This window comes from Macrotis lagotis, chromosome 1 (assembly GCF_037893015.1).
Source record: "Macrotis lagotis isolate mMagLag1 chromosome 1, bilby.v1.9.chrom.fasta, whole genome shotgun sequence".
Classification (NCBI taxonomy): Eukaryota; Metazoa; Chordata; class Mammalia; order Peramelemorphia; family Peramelidae; genus Macrotis; species Macrotis lagotis.
The window spans coordinates 137135267-137154862 of NC_133658.1; the positions used below are offsets into that span (position 1 = coordinate 137135267).

Here is a 19596-nt window from a genome sequence, read left to right on the forward strand (position 1 = left end):
ACATGTCAAAGAAAAAGAAATAGAAAATACCATTACCAATCACCAACACAGAATGTCTTTCTTGGTAATTTTACCCTTTTGACCAAGAAAAAAAATTAGATTAGATGAAGCAATAGGATGCCCTTGAATGGAGACTCTTTTTGGAGTCTGAGGATTTGAATTTGAATCTTGTTTCCTCCAGTTGCTATTTGTGTGATCCTGGGCAAGTCATTCCAGGATGATTGTTTCCTTGTCTGGACTTTGATGACACTGGACAAGACATTGTCTAATTTTCCTTCCAATTTTAAAAGTCTGTTTCAGAATCCTCCTTCTCCTCCTCAGAAAAATAACAACAACAACAACAACAACAATAATAATAACAAGGATGTAGTGCTTAAAGGTTTGCCTGTATTATTTCATTTTTACATGTTCACATCTACTAGTTCATACAAAAGAAAATTGATAAATTGTATAATAATAGAGTAATATATTATACTAATAGCATATAATTATAATGATGATGATAATAGTTGACATATATAGTACTATTAAATTTTATAAAATGTCATGTATAAATTATCTCATTTGATCATCTCAATAACCCCATGAATCAGGTGCTATTGTTACCCCCATTTTCCTGAAGAGAATACTGGGGATAAGAGGGGTTTGCTTCCTTACTTAGAGTCACAAGGTTAATTCCTTCTAAGGAAGGAATGAAATTCAAGTCTTCCTTATTCCAAGATCAGCATGTTATCTAACAGTCTTGGAGCCAGGAAGAACTAGTTCAAGTCTTTCCTTTGACACATACTACCTTTATAGACAACTCATTTAAATTCTCAGTATTCCAGGCAATTAATTCTCTGAGATTCTTCATAGAAGAAATTCATAGTAAAATTCCCCATACTAATGACTTAATAGTTCAAAATGAACTCAAATGACCTTAAAGGCATTCAAATCGTCCTGATAAAAAGAAGTTGGATATTGAATATACAAATATCCTGGAAGATTTCCATGGTATTGACTGGTCAGAAGTGGTATTGTTCACAATGTGCCAAAGACAGGTATGTTACAGTTGAAGCCATATAGGTGAATAAATCAACCCATGAGAGGGAAAAAAAATTGACTTTAGAAGTATAAGATGAAGGTTCAAGTCTCAGCTTTGTCAGCAACTGACAGTGTGACTTTAAGCAAATCAATTGATCTCTAGGTGTCAGTTTCCATATCTGTAAAATGAGGGGATAGGAATTTCGATTTATAAATTGCTTCTAGCATTTCTATGGATCCAAGAAAGAGTTGATAGAAGGGTCTATACAAGCCATACCATCTCTCCAAGAGGGTAAAAATAAAGAAAATACAAATAATAAAAATGTTAAAAATACAAGACATAGCCCCACTAATCCTAACTCTGAACAACTCTTCGATGACACAGTATGAAGCATCTGACAGCTACCATTTTAGGTGAAGAAAAACAAGTTTATTTCCTTGCATAAATATGTTGTTAGCAGCTTGTTAATTGGTAAGATCCATAAGCCTCAAATTAATTGTGAAGGTTCTCTGTACTTGTCTTATCCTCTGCTGTTTTTTTGGAGGGGGGTCTGTTTTTTGTTTGTTTTTAAATCCCTGGTGTTAATTTTCTGGTAAGGTCTTACAAAACCTTTGTTTATAACCTTGAGCTTTCTAGCAGGCTGTTCCTTCATTGCCCTCAGAAGGAAAAACAGAGCTCAGCTGCTGGGCCCCTGAGAATTCCACTTTGTCCTAGTCAGGGTTTCTCTTACATTTTTGTCCATGCTTTGATTTTTATTTTTTTTACATTGCATTAGGAGTTCATGATTCATGAATTAGAAGAGGACAGGTAATAAGAGTCTAAATGGCTTGGTGGGTAGAGTCAAGAGAGTCTAGCAGGAGGTATTCAGAATATAATCATGGGGATATTAATGTTCAAGGACATGTTAGATTAAAGTAAATCCTGATACCAAAGAAATTAAGAGTTCAGGATAAAGACTAGGTCAGTCTCACTACTATTATGCTAGTGTGGGATGAGTCCTTCACATGGACTCAGGAGTTTGGGTTTCAAATTCTGGTTCTTATTCCCATGTATCATACTTTCTGGATAAAGTATTTTATTTCCAAATCCTTCAGTATCCTTAACTGTAAAATGTAGGTATTACCTACTTTGATAGGTAGGTTAAGAGGAAAAGGTATTAAAACATTAAGGGAATTTGAAATCTTTAAATAAAATATAAATATGAATTGCTTTTACTAGACTGGAAGCTCCATAGGACAGCTAAACATGAAATGAAGCAGTTTATGAAGAATTAAAAATGAATGCTACATAGAGGGTAAGAAAGAGGTATGTGGTGTGAGCAAACTACAGTATGTAAACAGAAAAGAACTGCAAAAAAAGAGTGAAAAAGGTAATCTCTTAATTATACCATGCTAAGAAAGGATTGAGAATCGAGATAACAGAGAAAAAGAAGAGATTCAGTTGAGTTTTCCCAAACTCCCCTCCAAACTTTAAAATATTGCTCGAAATGAATTCCAGAGTGGTAGAACCAACAAAAGAATTGGATGAAAAATTTCCCAGCCCAAGATAACTTAGAAGGTTTGCAGGGAATGTCTATCTCCCTGGGGTTAAACTGGAGAGTGGGGAAGGCCATATATACCATGACAGAAATAGGCTTTGGGGAGTGATTGAATTGGGGGCAGTAAGGTTTCTGGAGTTCTTAGACCAGAGAGTAAGGGGTCAGTTTATTTACTTATTTTTGTTGGTTGCTCATTTCCTGGCCTAATTCTTATCTTTATTTTATCTTAAAGTTGATCTCTGATTCCATGGAGACATTGTCCCAAGGTTCAGGTTTTCCATGGTGGATTTTCAGAGATAGTTCTTGGGTTTGTACTTCTAAAGTGGCATTAATCTAAGGAGAGTCATGGTAACTATTTTCCTGGTTTGTGCTATATTGTATAGATGATAAGTTTTTTTTCTGTCCTGGAACAGTGACTAGGGTCCTCATTCCTCTAGCCCTAAGAATGTGACACCAAACCACATATAGGCAATGTAACAAAGTCCTGTTTCCAGTGCCATAAGGAGACCCCTGTAATTTTCTTCTGAACAATTTTCTGGCCCCCTTAATTTTGACCTTATTGATCATGTTTTATACTATTTTTTTGGAGATTGACTAGATTTAATTAATTGGGAATTGATATGGAAGGAGGAAGAACACCCTCTTTTTCAGCCCAAATTTCCGAAAAAATATACTTTGTATTTCCCTTGAAAATGTTACTTGCCTTCTCAATGAGTGGGGGAGGGGTTCAAAGGATTAATTTTTTAAATGAATGTTAAAAATAGTAAAATAAAATGTAAATAAAAAAAGAAAAGAAAAAGGGGGACAAATAAAGTGTTGCCTCTATCTTTCTTTTATTATTTTACTCTGCCCTAAGCAAAATATGATGGACACCTCTATTCCCACATGCACTGGTCTAACTGATTTCAGTCCTCTACAATTTTCATAATAAGCTTCTGACCTCCTAGTTGTTTATATACACCTAGACTCTGAACCCACAGATGGGAGCTCATTAGTCTTCTTTACCAAATTCTCTTTTTCAGGAAGAGGAAGTATAAGTGCTGAAGTGAATAGAATAAACTTAGTCTTCACTGGCTCTTGGGACAAAGATGTCAGTTTTTGGCTGATAAAAGATATACTATGGCGTGTTTTAGAATCATTGAGCTTTGTTATGGAATTATTGCTATACTCCCCACTGGAATTCAATGATTTGTACCCTCCTGATAGTCACAAGGCTTTAACTCTGTTCCTATTAATTGATTGAACAATTTACTTTATGCTTTTATGCTCACACCTGTTCTTGATCAAAGCTAGTTCCTATTCTGCTCCTGGCTATTGCATGCTAACATATTAATGGCTTATTGACTCCATTGTGCATACAATTCAGTAGAATTTATGGTATTTAGTAAAATGACATTTCTAAATACTCTCATTCTTTGAAGGTTTCTCTCTAAAAAAAGAATAATGTTATCTTAACGACAGTTTCTCTTGAACTTAAGGATTGAAGAAGTTTATAACAATTAACTGACCTGGAAAAGTTTTGAGTCAAGGACAACTTTCTGGCACTTAATTAGAGGAAAACAAAGATTCATTTTAATACTTAGAGAGAGAGAAGCAGGCCAAGGTCAGCATAATTTAAACATGTTGCAGAAGAAGTTTAATTTGTGTTTGGTTTATCCAACTGGAGGCAGCACTATGTTAATGATGCCAGAGCTTGAAGTTTGATCGTGATGTAGACCTGTTAGCTCAGCTCTCTTTCATGGTCTGAAAATGTTCTCCTTATTCCAGTCATCTGTCCTGTAGATTAATGTAATTAGTTACAAGGAGAAGGTAGACAGGTTAGTGATTGGAATAAGAAGATAAGAAAGGAATGAAATGGAGAGATAAAAGGGAAAGATAAAAGGGAGCTAAGAAGAGATGAAGATAGGTAGGGAAGGAAGGAGGAAAGGAGGGAGGGAAGGAGAGAAGAAGAGAGTAGAGGAAGAAAGATGAAGAAAGGAAGGGAAGGAGGGAAGGATGGAGGAAGAGATGAAAGTAGAAGGGATGAAGACACAAGGAAGGAGGGTAGGGGGAGAGAAGGAAGGGGGAAAGGAAAAATAAAGTGTCTCATGTTTCAGACATTCTGCTAAGTCTTTTAGAAATATTAAATAATTTATTCCTCACAACAACACTGTGAGGCAGATGCTATTATTATATTCATTTTACAAGAAGAAACTCAGGCAGACAAAGGGGAAGTGACTTGCTCAGGGTCACACAATTAATAAATATCTCAGAATATAGTTTTTCCTGACTGCAGGCCCATCACTTTACTTATCTGTCAATCTATCATCACTATTGGAAAATATACAACTCAGATTTTATTTTCTATTGATGTCATTACCATCTTCACATACAAAAAGTAAGGACACATTCTGTTTTCTTTTTTGGCCTCAATAATGTTCTGTCATCATTGTATCCTTACTACTCAGTTAAAAAGCATTTATTAACAACAAATTTATTACCAATTATCTGTCAGGCATCATGATATCCTCAAAAAAGGAATAAACCTCTTTACCAATAAAACCAAGGTCATCCTCTTTTAAACTCTCTTCTATTCAATATAGCTTGCCTACAACATTCTCTCTGTTTTTTCACCCCTCATTTGTTCCTCTGTGAGATAAAGTGCTGTTTCTCCTCATCAATGCCAATTTTTATACTTGTGCTATCAGTCTCATTCTCTGATCTCCTCCAGGAAGTTTTCCCCCAACCACTTTCTTCTTCTCATGCAACAAATCTCCAAACCTTCTTTATCAACTGGCTCTTTCCCCACTGCCTACAAATATGTCTAAGACTCCCTTATCCTCCAAATCCTTCACTAGATCCTCTAATACTCTTAAGCTAGCATCTAATATCTCTTCTCCCTTTCATAGACAAATTACTAAAAAGGGTCTTTTATGTTTATTTCCCTTCAAGTATTTGCCTTCCTTCAATGCATTCTCCAAACAACTGAGAAAGTGATATTGTTACAGCACTTGTCTGATCATGCTACTGCCCTAACAAATAACTTTTCTTGGCTTAATACACCTTGGAAGAAAAGTTACTTCTTTTACTTTTTAACAAAAATGATTTTTAAAAATACTTTTAAAAAATTTTAAATTTTCATGATTTCAGCTTTCTTTTCTAATCTTATCATTCACTGTTAAACCTTGCAAATATGCTTTTGGTCTACTCAAACTGAGTTTTTGCTTGTTCCTCAAACATCAAATGCCATCCTTCATCTCCATGCCTTTTCAGAGTCTCTCCTGCTCCTAGAATGCATTCCTCATTTACCTTCATCCCTAAGAATCTCTAGCTTCCTTTGATGCATAGCTCATATATCACTGTCTCCTGATGGTCTTTCTTGATATCTACTATGGATAGTGGCTTTTACTCACTTGAATTTACTTAATTATAGCTTGTGTTTGCTTAGTAATTAGTTATATATGTACATGTATCACTCCCATAGTCACAAACAAACATGTCAGGAACTATTTCATTATTGCGTTTAGTATTCCAACCTAGCCCGTCAGTCAACAAACATTTAGTATGGACTGCTATCTGTTAGTTTCAATGCTAAATACCAGAGAACAAAGAAAGACGAATATAATCCCTTACCTTCAAAGAGTTCATATTCTGTTGAACAAGGTAACATGAAAGTGGTCCCAAAGGTTCCTAAATAGTTCCTAAAGTTGATGTAAAGCTTTATACTATGTGATATTTGATGGTTTTTAAGAGGATAGGACAGAGCCAGTAAATAGCATAGAAATAGACATTTTCCTACAATGAGAATCTTGAATTAGAGATAGTTATGATTTGGGATGACCTTTCCCTATTACTATTACTTGCCCTATGACAAAATTCTTATCTTCATAATATCTCTCATAAATTTCTCTTATCTCTGACACTGAAACACTCTGGTGCAGGCTACTGCAATAACTTACTGATGGTTTTGCCTGCCTCAGATACCTCCACACCAGAATCCAACTACTCACTTGTCAAACTGATCTTTCTAAAGTGAAAATCTCACTGTCATTCCCTGACTCAATAAACTCCAGTGACTCCCTTTCATCATCAGGTTCAAATATAAAATTCTCTGTTCAGCATTCAAAGACTGGTCCTTGCCAGTTTTTTTAATGTTCTTATGAATTGTTGTTGTTGTTCAATCCAATACAACTCTTCATAACATGATTTGGAATTTTCTTGGCAAAGATACATAAGGACTTTGACATTTCATTTTCCGGTTCATTTTATATTTGAGGAAACTGAGGCAAACAGGGTTAAGTAATTTGCCCAGGTTCACATAGCTAGCAAGTCCCTGAGGCTAGATTTAAATCCTGGAAGAGTATTCTTTCTAACCCAAGACCAAGAACTCTATCCACTATACAATCTTGTTGTCCTCTGACAATTACTTCCTATCATATTTCATGAACCAGTGGCACCTTGTTATTACTCATGTAATGCTCATTTCTTAGCTCTGGACATTTTTTGCTGACTGTTCTCTGTTTGAAATGTTTTTTCCTCCTCTGCCTCCTGACTTTCTAGGCTTCCTTCAAGTCCCAACTATAATACTCTCTTCTATGAGATACCTCTCCTGATCCCACCTTAATTCTAAGAATTCTAATTCAATTGATCATATCCAAATTATTTTTTAATCCTGTGACCTCATTAGAGTGAGTTCTTCAAAAGCAGGATTGTCTTTTGCCTTTCTTTGCATCTCCAGAGGTTACTCCAAGAGCTGGCATATAGTAGGTTCTTAATAAAGGTTTAGAGACAGTTTGACTGAATTAATGAAGGGTTTGGATAAGATGATTTAAAGCCTCTTTCTAGCTCTAAATTTATCAAAATGGACTGAGTCCTGGGATGGGAGAAAAGAAGGTCTAAGTTTGAATCTTACCTCATACTCTTTCTAGCAATTTCATCTTAAACAAATTATTGACTTCTCTCTGTCTCAGTTTTCTCATTTATAAAATGGAGATAATGATAGCAGCATCTACTTCATAGAATTATATGAGGAACAAATTATGATGTTGCAAGATTATTTGTATTATATATATGCGTATATACATATACACATATCAATATGACAAATAGAAAATAAAGTTGAGGGTTGCTGAGTGACTTGCCACAATTCCTTCCTCTCATTGCCCTAAAATGTCAGCAACAGGACTGGGAAAATCAGTGGATAGATCTGCAATTATCTGGGTTTAAAACCTAGCTTTAAAGGTAATATGGCCTTGTATGAGAAACATGCCCAAACTAGGTCTGATTTCCTTTCTGTAAGATAAATAATTGGAGTATATGAAATGTGAAACCTCTTTTCTTTTTTTTCTTTTTTCCTTTTGACTTGGGTGTAAATTGAATTGAAGTAGGCAGAGTTGTTCAGTCATCAACCTTACTTTCTCTTCCAGAGTCATCAGACAAAAGTCAAGTCAAGTCAACTGGTAATGGCTCCTAATACTGTGGATGACCTTGCTGTCTTCAGTATCTGATTGAGATCTAAACACTTCACAGTGCTTGCTTCCACCACTTCATTAAAATAAACTGTTCACATCTATCAATTCCACTGAAGAAGTCTTGAAATGAATGGTGTATAGACAGTTCTGCCCCTCCCAAACTCACTATCAAGTTTGAGGCCTGTTGGTTACTTTCAAGCTGGTTTAGTTCATTTGCCAGGATGGTTTATTGGAGTGTAGTTACTGAATATGTTACAATTTCTTAGAGTCACAAGTAAGAGCTAAGTGGTAGATGGATACCAAAGGTGCATGAGCAGCCTTGAAAAAAGATTCAGCAGTGATCCTCTCTTGAAAAGCTCATTGTGAAGAGGAGGGGAAGGAGGAGGAAGAAAGATAATTTTCTTATATATTTGAAAGTAATAGAAAATTATATATAATGGATCTGAGATTTCAGGTACAATCCTCTGTTTTTCCAATTTTTTTTTGTATAGAAATTCTTGTTTTATTTCTTAAGTTCAAAATAAAATTTAAGAAAACACTCCCGATATACCCTATATAGTCCACACTAGCTCTAAGTCTCAGGAATACATCTATCAATCGATATGTGATTACATATTTTAACCTGGTAGGGACCCAAGAAATCACCTCATCCAATGTCCTCATTTTATAAGTGAAAAAAAACTGAGAGATTTTGATATGCCCAGGATCATATAATTACCTCACAGCAGAGTTGAAAATTTAATCCAGGTATTCTAATTCCAAATGTCATACTTTTTTAGATTGTACTTTGCAATCTACTTGTGTAATTAAGGAAAAGTGAAAAAATGCTTGAAAGTGACCTGCAATTTGGTTTCTAATTTTCTTATTAGCTCTCTTATCAAAATATTCTTCTGGAAGAAAAAGACATTCATTGGAACTGAATTTTGTTTTGAAGTGAATAAGCTGCATGGCTTTTATACATTTTACTCTGATCTTAATTAAATTTGACACTACAATTCTGTCCATACAATAAGAATATCCAGACCCTGAGGCAGTTGAGTCAATTTGACTATTAGAATGGATAAATAACTCAGTCATTGCACAGTCAACCTGATCAATTGCTATATGATCATCACTAAGAGGGTTGAAAATACCAAATTAACTATTCTGTGACCAATTTATCAAATCTCCTAAATTGAGATCATTCTTAACAATTTGGGAAATAAGAATAGAATTCAAAGTCACATTGATAATAACAGGTTGAAGTCCAAAAGGGACAAATTAAGGCTAGAGTTAGTCATCTAAGAGGAAAGAAGTGAAGGTAATTATAATGATAATTCAGGGAGGAGACAATTTCTGCCTGAAATAACAGTAAAATTGAAGTTAATTTTTAATGAATTATCTAGGTAATTACCTAGATATCTTCTCTTATACTTGAGTATAGACTTAGGATTTGAGTCAAAAGCCAAGCATTGTTCTTACTTTGAGGGATGCACATAATAGCCCAGTGGTGACAAAACTGCTATAAATTCCAGGTAAGGAAACTGAGAAAGAGCTATCAGAGAGGTAGGAGGGAGACCAGCAGAGAATAATAACACAAAAGTCTAGAGAGAAGAAAGTATCAAGAAGAGGGTGATCAATAGTGTCAAAAAAAAGTCCCAGTTACAATTCAATTTACTGGCTGCATTTACAAGCTTATCTGGAATTTCCTATTTGCAATATGGGACTTTGATGTATGTTAGATTCCAAGTTTCTGGTGTCTAGTTCTACCCACCTAATCACATTATTCTAGGTCTCTTGTAGATGCTAAATGTTTTCAATCTGCATAGAAATGCTGCCCAATTTCCAACACTTCATTCTATAATATTTATCAATTATAAAGAGCAGCCTTCAAAGAGATAACTTTATTGTAATATCTAGTGGAAAGACCTAATCCCAAATCACATTCATTCTTATTCTGTAAACTAATAAAAATAAATCTGCATCACAAAATAATTTGTTTAACTTTCATTTGTATATAATATAGATGAATTGATGCATATATCACCCATGAAGGGTCTTTTGAATCTCACCTTGGATCTGAGGAATTTCATGGATTCCTTTTCAATTTAAATAACTTCTGACAAATCCTGTGGCATATGTCTGCTGACTGCCTTTACAATTGTTTGTGAAGTGAGATCTGTTTCTTACAAAACCATTTCTGTATGATTTAACTATTTATTGACACAGTTATTGTGCATGACCAGAAAAAAAAAGATCCAGGTAAGGATAATGAGGAGCAATCAGAAAGGTAGGAGGGAGACCAGTAAAAATAATAACACAAAAGTCTAGGGAGAAGAAAGTATCAAGAAGAGGGTTATTAATGGTGTCAAAACTTTGTAGAGATGTCAAGAAAGGGGACCACAAGAAGGTTACTACATCTGGGAATAAAAAAATAATTAGCAACTTTACAGAGAATGGTTTCAGTTGAGTGATGAGGTCAAAAAACATACATTATTGAGTTAAGAAGAGAGGGACAAGTAAGTGGGTACCAATTGTGAATTGTCTTTTTCAGGGAGTTTAGTTGAAAAAGGGAATAAGAAAAGGTTGCTAACTAGCAGGGATGAATGGTTCTAGTGAAGGGGCTTTTTTGAGGACAGAGAAAATGTGGAAATATTTGTAGATGGTAAAAAAAAGAGTCAATATACAAGGAGAGACTGAAGATAAATAAGAGAATAGGGATGACCTTAGAGAGGGAATCATTTGGAAGACTAAGTGGAATGTGGTAAATTTTGCAGGGAAAGAGCAAGAGATGACAGAGACAGAGACAGAATCAGAGAGGCAGAGAGATAGAGACAGATGTAAAATATAATTTTTAAGTAGGAAAAGATATTAAAGATGCTATAATGCAAATTTATTATTTAGGAAAGTTATAACTGGGACTTAGAGGTGATTTACCAAAAATTACATATTTAAGAATAGCAGAACTAATAGATCTAGAAAAATAATAAAACAAAATATCAAGGGGATAAATGAAAAAAAATGGCAGGAAAAAGAGGTCTAACAGTGCTAAACTTCAAACTATACAACAAAGCTATAATTATTGAAATAATTTGACATTAGCTAAGAGGTTGTTCAGTGGAGCACATTAGGTACATAATACACAGAAACAAATGAGCACAGTCATCTAATATTTGATAAACCAAAAGATCCTAGCTACTATGAAAAGAACTATTTAACCAAAAAAATAAAATAAAATAAGAATCTAGAAGAAAATAGGCAGAGATCAATATCCCATGACATACTTCAAGAAAAATTGAAAATAGGTTCATGACTTAGCTATAAAGAGTGAAATCATAAGCAAATTAGTGAAGCCTGAAAGAAATTGCCTGTCAGTTTTAGAATGGGGAAGAGTTCATGATCAAATAAATAAATAAAGAGGCTCAAGAGAGGTAAAGTAGGCCATTTTGATTAAATAAAAATAAAATATTTTTAAAACAAAACTAGAGCAGTTAAAATTAGAAGAAAAGCAGGAAACAAGAAAAAATTTTCAGTATCTCTGATAAGAATTGATAAGAATAAGAACCATTTCTCAATCAAAAAATGGTTAAAGAATATGAACATAGTTTTCAGAAGAAATAAAAGTTAGCACTAACCTTATGAACTATTTGTTCCAAATCATTAATATTTATTGAAATATACATTAAAACAGCTGTGAGATATTACCTAACATTCATAAGATTGATTAAAATTATGAAAAGGGAAAAGGAAAAATGCTTCCAGGAGATACTCATTTTCATTGAAGCTGTGAACTCCCAAGTGTCCAATCATTCTGGAAAATGATTTGAAACTATACACCAAAAGCTACTAAACTGAAGAACTAGGACTAGAAACCAGATATTATGTTCACTCTAATTTCTTTTCTTTGATATTATGCTAAATGTACCTACCCCAATATAGTTATATCATCTTTCTTGTAATATTTTTATTATGTGACAACTGAAGAGTTTTATAAGCTGGAGAAAAATACAATGTTGTGGTTCAGCTTTGTGCAGTTCTACATGAATTCATGCATCAAATTGAATGTGATATTTTCTTGATAAAGATATTGAAATTATTTGCCATTTTCTTATTCAGTAGATTAAGGCAAACAGAGTTAAGTGACTAGGGTAAAATCACAAAGCTAGTAAGTCTCTGAGACTGGATGTGGACTCAGGTTTTCATAATTCTGGACTCAACACTTAAAGCTCTGAACCACCTAGCTGCTTTCTGCTCAAACAGAAGCAACATGACTTGCCCAAAGTCAAATAAGTAAGTGTTTGAGGCTGGATTTGAAAGCAGGTCTTCCTAACTCCAGGTCTAGCACTCTATACACTTAAACATTTCTTCAGTTTGACTTCAAATCATACTATATAGTCACTTTCTGCACTTACGTGTAGTACTAGAATTTATTTCCAAACAAAACTACTATTTTCATTTCCCAGTGAGTTCCTGCCTTCTCTCCTACACAGAGAGATATCCCTTTCAAAAAAGAATAAGAAAAGAAGAAAAGTACAGTGTAGTCAAATTAATTATCATGCTAATGACTGACATTCTATTTTTCATATTTATAGCCTCTCACTTCAGCAAATGGGGGAAGCAAAAGTATTGTTTCAGCTCTCCTTTGGGGTCAGACTTGATCATTACAGCAATACAGCATTCAAAATTTTTCATTTTTACTTGTTCTTTGTGTTACATATTTTTATTGAATCTGTATGTCATTTTCCTAGTTTTGCTTATCTTAACATATCCTTTCAAGTAAATCTTCCTATACTTTCTCATATTTATTTTATTTGTTACTTAATAACCTTTGAGTTAGACCTACTTTCAAGGTGATAGGCAGCTGTCCCATTTTATTTTGTCTGGGTTTAGATGAGCTCAGGAAACAAGGTACATTTGTGTTTGGTCAGATAATAAAATATAAGAAAAGAAAGGAAAGATATGTAGGAGCAGACTTGATTAAATTAGACTGTTAAGTAACTTCACAAATAAGATCAAAGAAAAGACTAGGTCATGTTCTGAACTGTAGCAGTTTTTTTGTTTTGTGTTCTTGTTCAGGAGAAAAATCTTTTACTTTAAAAAAAAATCTAATGCTAACATTGTCCTTGCCCATTGGAATTTCTCCAATTTTTCTTCAATTCCATTTTTTGTGTTGGGGATTAAAAATGCTATTGATCGGTTTTGCATTTGTTTTTAGTTTTAATGCATTTTTCATAAAGTGCTTCACATAAGTAAAATACACAACACTGAAATCAGGGTCAGATTTTAATGGGCAATAATTGATCCAATGCATGGTTTTCTTCAATAGTTCATCAATGTTTAACTTTGTGAGAAAATGGCAAATAATGGAACCTGGGAGGGGTATTGGAGCACAAAAATCATGCTATCTTCAATAATGATCATACTTTCAGACCAAAGAAACAAAGTTATAAATCTATCAATCAATCAATCAACATGCATTTATTAAATAATTACTAAAGGCAAGTTCTATGCTAGGAATAAAAATACAAGAAATGAAACCTTTCTTAATCTGGAGATGTTCACATTCCATTAGAGGAAGAAAGCAAGTACACAAGTAGTGTAAATATGTATGGAATATTTACCATAATTCCCAAACCCCAAGGTCACTCATGCGAAGGTTCCATTTCTGCTCATTTATTGCCTTGCTACACAGCTCCTCTGCAATCAGATTCACAGAATTCTGAGTCACATAAATTTTAGAATAGGAAACAACCTCAGCAGCTATCCAGTTTATGCTCTATATTTCCAGACAAACTTGACCCTGCCTTTGCCACTCATACCTAGCATTCCATCTTGCATTTCCTTCCCTTTGCACTGGCTGCACCCCATTCCCAGAATTCACTTCTTCCTTAGTGCTACCTCATAGAATTCCTAATGCAGATTTGTTCATTCTCGGTTTTGAAATTTCCAAAGTATGCCACATAGATACCTGTGGAATGATTGATAGACTGATTTGAGACAGTTCTTGTCCAAGCATTTCCCTCTTACACCAATCCTTTAATCATTTTAATTCTTTACTCATTATAACAATGTGAACTCAACAAAGAACAACATTTGGTTGCAACAGCCACAAATCCGGGAACCTGAGAGGCATTATTGAACTTCCTAGCTATGGTTCATCTTAAACTGTTCACATTTTGTCTTGCTATTCAACAAGAATAAATAAAGAAATAACTAAGTCATTTTTTCAAAGATATTCAAGTATTCTTAGCTAAGCAGTAATAGAAGGATAGGAGAAACTGGATCTTTAATTTTATTATTATTATGTTTTTTGCAAGATTTGTTCAAAGCCATACAACTAGATAATTATTAAGTGTCTGAGGCAGGATTTGAACTTAGGTCCTCCAGACTCCAGGGTCAGTGCTCTATCTACTACCCCATCTAGCTGCCCCAAGACCTTGATTTTATTTGCAAATGGACGTTCTGGATGAAAAAACTCCTTAATAATTCTGATAAGAATCTTCTTTACAACTTACAGTATTGGAAATAATAATAGTTATTGCTTTGCTTTTATGAACTTCTTCTCATGCATGCTCTTATTTGATCCTGGTAAAAATTCTGCAATATAGTTAATGAAACTACTAAAGAAACTGTGTCCTGATGTGACTTATCCAAGGTCACTTAGTGAATTTAAATAAAGCAAATTGATATTTTCTAATTTCACCTCTAATTTTCTTTGCATTACAGTAGAATGACCAAAAAAGTCATTTGATATGACATAAGGATAGTCAGAACAGTTATTAAGAGTTTTCTAGATGTGATGTTAAATATTTTGAATTGGTGACTTCTAGTTCTCCATGCTTTTCCCAGGGCCATAAGACCAAACAACATAACCAAGTTTATTGAATTTCATCATCCTGGCATTTGAATTTGTTTTCTTTGAACTGCATTTTCCTTCTAGTCTATTTCTTAGCTGCCTGTTTTTTAATTAAACTTTCTAATATATCTATTTAAGTCTTCCCCAGACCAAGTAATCAAGTGCATCAGGAAACTGAAATTCCATCATAAAACAGTTACTAATGCATGAGGGAAGGATTATTAAATTGCGGTTTTTATTACCTAAATTGACAAAGATGAGGGATGAAGAGTGAGCAGGCTGGAGTCATGTGGTAACATGCTCGTCTAATTAATGAAATGACAGCTTTATGCTGTGAAATAGCAAAAGGACTTGACAAGATGCATGCTTTTGCTCATTGACTCTAACAGCTGGAATGTTTCTTAACATTCCTTCAAGCTTTGGCAAAGCATATTCTCTTTGTCATATGAGGGATAAGAGAAAGATACACTGAAATTCTCCATCTATCTGATTTGCAATTCCAAATTTCAGTCTTTTCTTGAGACTATATTTTCTACTTTCCCAAGAAGTGGACACCATGTTAAAACTGAGTCTTCTAGGGGCCTCGAGCAATGATGACATATTTAAGCTGTCTTAAGAAAAAACAAGGAGTCCAAAATAGTAATAGGATAGTCTTCTGTCCTGGTCAGATAGAATATATAATATTTAGTTCAATTTGGGGCAATTTCAAGGATATTGGCCTTATTAAAGGAACAGAATGGTGAGTGTCTTGAAGATCAGGGTGTCTGAGAACTGATTGCAGCAACTGGGATATTTACCCTGGAGAATAGAAAGCTTAGTGAGAACATGATCTCTGTCTGGCTTAAAGCATTTAAAAAGCTGTCATGCAGAATTTTCTTATTCTTCTTTCACCTCTTTCCTCTTCTTCTTTCTCATCTGCTCTCAATGAGACTATATGTGATGATTTTATCTCACAATATATTTTTTATTGAATTACCAAAGGAGTTGGTATTTTTTTAAATTAATTTAAATTATTTTTTAAATTTTAATCTTCATATCCAAAGAACATTTTTTAAGAAAACATCTTTTTCCAGGGCTATTCTTTTCTGACTTTGATTTTTTTAAAAGTTAAGAATGAGATACTTACTATTTTCATTATTATTAATAATATAATTCACATTTGTTCACTTTAAGCTTATTTAACTTTTTCAAAAAGTTATGAATGAGATGATTTTTATTTTCATTACTATTATGATAATTTAATTCATATTTATCTGTGCTCATATATACATATATATAAATATATACATATTTGTTCATATAATATATATATATGTGTGTGTATATATATATATATATATATATATATATATATATATATATATATATGCACCTACAGATATAGGATAGTTAGTTGGTACAGTAGATAGAGCACTGACCTTGGAGTCTGGAGCATGAGAGTTTGAATCCAATCTCACACACTTGACACTTATTATCTGTGTGACCGTGGGCAAGTCACTTAATCCTGATTGCCTGGCATCCAGGGCCACCTCCAGTTGTTCTGATCCACATCTGGCCAATGTATTCAGATGGCTCTGGAAGAAAAAGTGAGGCTGGTAACTTAGTACAGCACCCCTTCACTCAAATTCAGTTTGTGTGCTTGCCATGGCATCATCTCTTCTGATGTCCTGGGTCTTCTTTGGGGAATAAAGCACTGAAATCACACACACACACACACACACACACACACACACATACACACACACACACACAAACTCTCTCTCTCTCTCTCTATATATATATATATGCACATATATGTATGTATATATACATATTATTTTTGCTTGTAAAAACCCATGAGGTAAATTTTCCTATACCTCTATTTTATGGGAGTGAAAATAAAATTTCAATGATATGAAGTGGCTTATTTGTTATTACATAGTTAATAATATCAGAGATAAAATTTGAACCCACATTTTCACTCCATGTATAATATTCTATTAATAATAAAAAAGTTAATATTTATGTAGAACTTTAAGGTTTTCATATTGTTTTACAGAGAGTTATTCATTTGATTCTCACAACTGTGAGATGTAGGTGCTTTTACAGCAATCAAGAATTTACTTCACTGTAAAATTCAGCATGTAATGTCAGGGCAAAATAAATGTTCAACAAAACAGAGGACTTTCAAAATTTACTGACAAAAAGACCATAAATGAATAGAGAAATCAAACCCCCAAAGCACAATTCAAGAGATGCATGAAAAGGTAAATGAAAAGAAGGACAAAACAAACAAACAAAGTAAATATTAGTCAAGACCATCAAATTATATACAACACTAAAAGAGAAGATAAAACATTTATAACTCTTGAGAATTGTACTTCTCTTAGGATAATTTAAAGGTCAAATTTAATTGAAGAGATTGGACTTAGAGGATATGGATATCATTGGATCTTGTCTCTCCACTGACCAGGTCTAAGATGACATCACCATTTTTGGGACAAAATGCCCTGATTAAAAGCAGGGGTGTTTGCTCTAAATTTAAGTGTCTCAGCTTCCATTGACCTAATCTAATTCTGCTGTTCTCACAAAGTTTAGGATTTTCTCTGAAACTGGGCAGTCCTGAATGAGTGTCTACCATAACTTACAATCATTTGTAAAATTCTTAAGTGAGACATTAAGTTCATCCTTGTATTTAGAGCCCTTTCAGATTCTTATAGTTAATTAAATCCGGGTTGGACTTAAATCCATACATTACTTAACAAAGGGTTAAGTACTCTGGGAGGGGGATTGAAGTGTGGGAGAAAGTATTCTTGGGGAAAGGATGCAAATAGTTCATGATTTGGCTTTGGATGATACTTTGACTCATAAGAATTGTGTGTCCTTAGAGGGTATTTGAAAAGGGAATAAGAAAAAAAATGATTATAATTTGATGTAAAGAAATTTGAAGAAACTAAGGCACAAAGGCATTATGTGACTTGCTCAGGTCACACAGTTATTAAGTATGTGAGACAGGATTCAAACTTGGTCTTCCCTGATTCCAAGTCCTGAAATCTCTCCCTGAGACATCTTTCACCGTGAAGAAAAATTAGATGTACTACAACCACACAGGATTGAACATCAAGACAAGATGAAGACAGATTTCAGTTCAGACAAGTCTATGCAAGAAAAAAATGACTTAACAATTAAAGCTGTCTGAAATGAAAAGACCCAGTTATATTATTAAGAACTAGTTTCCCTATCATCAGTTCTTCTAATGTAGTCTAGATAACCAGTCAGGAATGCTGAACAGGAATGGACTGCATTAGATGACTTTTGAGATCCCTTACAATTTAGAGATTATGTAATTAATTATTCCTTCAAGAAAAAGTTTGAGATTTTGACAAGTAGCACATTAATGATTCTCCATTTCATAAACCCAATGTATCTAAATAGTGATATGGTATTATCTATGAACACATCAATAATGACATCTCTATGCAAAGTTAGTATATGTGATTTCCCATATTGACATGTAATTGAAATTAAAAAATGAGACCCCTTTTTTTGAAATTATATAGTGTCTGGGTGGCTAGATGGCCCAGTGGATAGAGGACTGACCCTGAAGTCAGGATCAAGAGTTCAAATCTGGCCTCAGACACTTAATAATTACCTAGCTGTGTGGACTTGGGCAAGCCACTTAACCCATTTGCCTTGCAAAAAAAGCCTAAAAAAATGCCTAAGAAATTATGTAGTGTCAGTATTTTATATTTATATGTATATATGTGGGTGTATACTTGAGAATAAACAATTTATAATCCATCACTCAAAGGATCATACATTTTCACAAGGGATTATTGAAGAACATTCATTTTAGTACTCTCAGATCAAGAAATTGAGACCCAAAATATATTCAGTGCTCAAGGTCATACATGGTCCCTTGATTCCAAATCTAGAAATCTTACGATTATACTATGCTGCCAGCATTTATGTTTTGTAAAAGTTAAATTTTATGAAAAGTACAAACTATTTTTAGAATAAATTTTATGAAAAGTACAAACTATATTTAGAATAGTGCATATTATAATTTGTCTTTTTTGAGACATCTGTTTTTACCTGCCCTTTTTGTTTCTCACAGGTGAGCAAATATTTTATACATGATTAATTTTGATTCATTTTAAATATATGTAAATGGTTAGATGTATTTCAGAACACCTGTCTCTTGAATTGGAAAATGACCACCATAGATTTGATGAAAAAAAAATTTGCTCATTTCTGGGATTTCAAAATTTCAAATATATAGGTACAACTTGGAGTCAGGAACATTTGACTTCAAATTCACTCTCAAACACCTAAGTAATCAGATGATACTGAACAAGTTACTTTAACTTTCTGACCCTCTGTTTCTTTTTCTGTAAAATTAAAGGGTTGGTTTCAATGACCCCTTTTCTACTCAAAAGAATTCTACCTTTCGATATTTAAGGTGTTCTAAACTTTTCATATTTCCTCTCCAAAAATGCTATGTTTAATTAAAGAAGAAAGGAGGTGGGGAAGCTGTTTTTATATCACTTCAATTTTCTTGGGTAGTTATGGGCAGAACCAGTCTGAGGTTTCAGCCAGTTCTCATCCCCAAGATATGTGTGCGAAGCTGGGCCAGGGAACAAACTCCTTTGAAGGTAAATTATTATAAATGTAAATTTCAACCCCCTGTGGGGCTGCTCTACAGAGAAGGATTTCTAGGCTTGGCACAGCTCAGTAGCAATTATCTAGACTTGAGCACAGTTTCTGTTTC

The 19596-nt window shown here is 33.8% G+C and overlaps 1 long non-coding RNA gene across 1 annotated transcript in view; it reads right to left on the reverse strand.

The window, feature by feature from the left end:
- Positions 1–19596, reverse strand: part of LOC141514271 (uncharacterized) — a 262329-nt gene that overhangs the window by 104438 nt on the left and 138295 nt on the right. The window contains exon 3 of the long non-coding RNA XR_012475978.1: positions 16265–16420. This is a non-coding gene — a long non-coding RNA (uncharacterized LOC141514271). The remainder of the gene's footprint in view (positions 1–16264; positions 16421–19596) is intronic.